Source organism: Arachis hypogaea, chromosome 7 (assembly GCF_003086295.3).
Source record: "Arachis hypogaea cultivar Tifrunner chromosome 7, arahy.Tifrunner.gnm2.J5K5, whole genome shotgun sequence".
NCBI classification, from domain to species: domain Eukaryota; kingdom Viridiplantae; phylum Streptophyta; class Magnoliopsida; order Fabales; family Fabaceae; genus Arachis; species Arachis hypogaea.
In genome coordinates this window covers 5,408,171-5,411,860 of record NC_092042.1, presented here as the reverse complement: position 1 = coordinate 5,411,860, position 3,690 = coordinate 5,408,171, and positions in this window count along the sequence as shown.

Here is a 3,690-nt window from a genome sequence, read left to right as displayed (position 1 = left end):
CAAGCAGAAGAACATATAGAGATCACACAGGAAGGAGAAAAGTCTGAAAATGTTAAAGGGTCTAAAAATTCGCTGAAAAATGTTGTTACTCCTGTCAATAGTGCATCCCAAAGTTCCAAGCTTTCCTACAAGGATAGGCTGATGAACGACGGGCTTGGAAAGCTGAATCCATATGAAATCATCGAGATGGTCACAGAAAATTACATCTCCGATGAGGATCCGATGGAACATATGAAGGAATCACAGACTCCTTTCAATCCAATTCCTGTTATAAAGGTGTCTTTGGAAGAATATGATGAATGGTGCAGGTCGTGGAAGCAAGCACTCATCGTTAAGCCTTTAGGGAATAGTTTGAAATTACAGACTATGGAATGGTGGATAAACAGAAGATGGATAAAGAAGAAAACAGTTCGTGTGATAGACCTTGTCAGAGGGTACTTTTTAGTGAGATTCTCTAGTCAAGAGGATTATTCACATGCTTTGTTTGAGGGTCCCTGGATGATCGCTGATCATTACCTCTTGGTTCAAAGGTGGTGGCCTCTATTCATACCTCAAGAGAGTGAGGTTAGAAATGTTGCTGTTTGGATCAGGATTTCCCCAGCAGAATTATATAGTAGATATTTCTTATAGAAGGTTGGAAAATCTATCGAAACCATGCTCAAAGTGGATGAACACACGTCTATTTACTCAAGAGGTAAATTTGCACACATGTATGTGAAAATTGACTTAAGGAAAAAGCTAGTGCCATCTTTCTCACCCTTGGAGAAAGAATTCAGGCTAGAATACAAAGGTTTTCATCTAATATGTTTTAATTGTGGTAGATATGGATATAAATATGATGGATGTCTGGATAAGATAAAGGAAGCAAATGATAGACAATAATCTCAAGCAGCTACTGAATAACAGAACCAAACAGAAACACCGGAAGGGGGAAATGCCGCCGCGGTCCAAGGCCAGCCATCATTGGTGAATACAGGGAATGATGTTAGGAAAGATCTGATTGCAACGAAAAATTCGGGGGTGATGAAAATAGCCGTTGGTACAGTTAAGGAAAGCCATGAGCATCAATTTGGGGAGGAAAAATTAGATTTAACTGTTGTAAATGAAGAAAGTTTATATAGTCCCTGAATGGTTATCAAAACGTCCCAGAGAAAAAATAGGCAAGAATCAGGGAGTAATTATGGGGATTTCAAAAAAGAAAGTTTTAATAATAGGTTTCATGCTCTTCAGCATGAGAAAGAAGCTCAAGAGAGAGAAAAAAAAGGAAAGTACCAAGAAAGTTAGTCCAAGCAAAAAAGAAAGATAAATGCCAAAGCAGGTCAATAATTTAACAAGCAGGATACATAGAATGAAAATCATAAAGGAGGCCAAAATGTCAACTTTGCTAACTGAGACACAAAAGAAAAAAGGCCAGAGATGAACAAAAAACTTAATGAAGAACGGTTGAAATCGGCAAATACATCTCGGAACAAACAAATGACAATTGTTATTGCTGAACCAAATCAACCTTCTCAAGGAGAACAAAACAAAAGGAAGGATCAAATGCACGAGGAGTATTGGAGACAATTTAGCATACTTTTGAAAACAATTTATTCAAGCCACAACGAAGGGTATTATATCCCTACTAATGATACTAATGACCCTATCTTAAATGCTCACATAGCAAGGGTTATGAGAGAAAAATGTAGAGCAAAACAACGAGTATTATAAAGAGAACCCTCGGGAGCGAGTAATTATGGTGAAGCACATAAGATGGCCATTGACATTGATAGTATAAAAGAAACTACTCCAAGTGGGAATGCAGCAGATATCGAAGAGAAACCTAAGGCTATGGAAGCCTAGAGGGGCCTCTTTTGCATCAGGGAGTTTTTTTTGTTATCTCTAAGTAGACTTATTCGTTTACATTAGTATCTATGAATATTTTGTCTTGGATTACAATAATATGGTTAAAAGTAGCTGGCAAAAAGAGCTCGTGCGATGCAAGCGATAATCGAGAGAGCTTGTGCAACGTGAGCAACAGTAGAAGAAGATCGTGCGACAAATAGGGAATTGTGTTTTGTGTACGAGTGTGTGAATGGAGCTTGAGAGATGGGGTTTTGAGTTAGAGTTACTTAAATTTTTGATATATTTGCTAAATAATTACAGACAAATATTTTGTTAGTAATAACTCTAAAATCAATATTTAAATTTTGTTGACAGAATAATTTGTCGATAAATTATTAGAAAAAATTTCAATTTTTTATAAAAAATACGTCGATATTTTCAACAATAAAATGTTGTCATTAAAATCTGTCTATAATCTGTTATTTTTTAATAGTGAAAAATTAGATTTAAATACATTGTGTTTAAATCAAGAAAAGTATAAGCCACTAAACCAAAAGTCAAGAAAAGTATAAGAAATTAATTTTTAATTATTCAATATTAATCAATTTTATCATCATAAAAATGTTTAATCTTGGTTCTTTGGAGAAGCTGAGTTTATGATTAGTATTTAATATTTAAAGTTTATAATATAAAAGTAAAAATAATTTTAGTTGAATGATATTATCAACTGAATAAAATTAATTTTTTATAAATTGTTAACACAAGAGTCAAGTCAATAATAAATGATAATTAAATGTCTATTTAAAACTTTAAATGCCTTACGTTAATTTTTTTTAAATGCCTTACGTTAAATTTTTTCTTAACTGAAATCAAATTATATATGTAAAGTGTGTTAAGTTTTTAATTTTCAAAAGTTATTTATTTTTGAGAATGTTTTAGTAATTATATATGATAAAACAAATCAAAATTTATTTTAAAAATTTTTTGCAAGTAGTTTGAAAAAAAAAATTTTAAAAACTAAATACACGTTCATATATATTTTTTTAATTATTAAATACAAAATAAAGACTTGCATTTTTAAAAATATGAATACATCTCCAATAATTTTTACCAAATACACTTGTTACATCACAATTCACAAAGTATATCACTTTTAAAAAAGAATAATTCGGGTCCCACCATATGAATAAATTAATGTGGTAAATATATTGCTATCTTAATCTTAACCAGATGTTTTCAAGTTTCAGGATAGGAAATGAATGCTCAAGATTTTTTCCATAAAAAGTTTTTGTTTAGTCAAATCGGATTAGTTGAATTCATAATAATAGGTTTTAGTTTCATATAGATTAAAAATAGAATGAATAACATTATTTTAAAAGACATATAAGATAATTCTTATTTTTTTCTCTAATGCAAACAATGTCATTTTAATAAACAAAAACAATGTCATTTTGGATAAAAATGACAAGTATATAAATCGTTCGAGGAGATGCAACCAAATCTTCCACAAGTGAAGACAGATATGGATTCGATAACGAGAACAGAGACGATGACGACAGGAACAGCGACGATGACGAAGATAGATCCGGACTTTGCTTTGCTCATTTGCTGTAACAGGATTAGGATTGGTGAATTGGAACTTTTGGACGTTTCAACATTTGAGAGATTGAAGGGGAAGGCGGAAGTGGGGTGTTTAGACTTTTGGGCCGAGGAGTTTTTTTTTTGGATCAAAACAGTGTCATTTTGAGGGGAGTAGTGAATTGAGAGTTTAAAACCAGTTCGACTCATTCGATTTATTGGTTAACTACCGATTCGGTTAGTTTGTTTACCATTTTTTGCATAACGGTTTAGACATCAATCGAATTG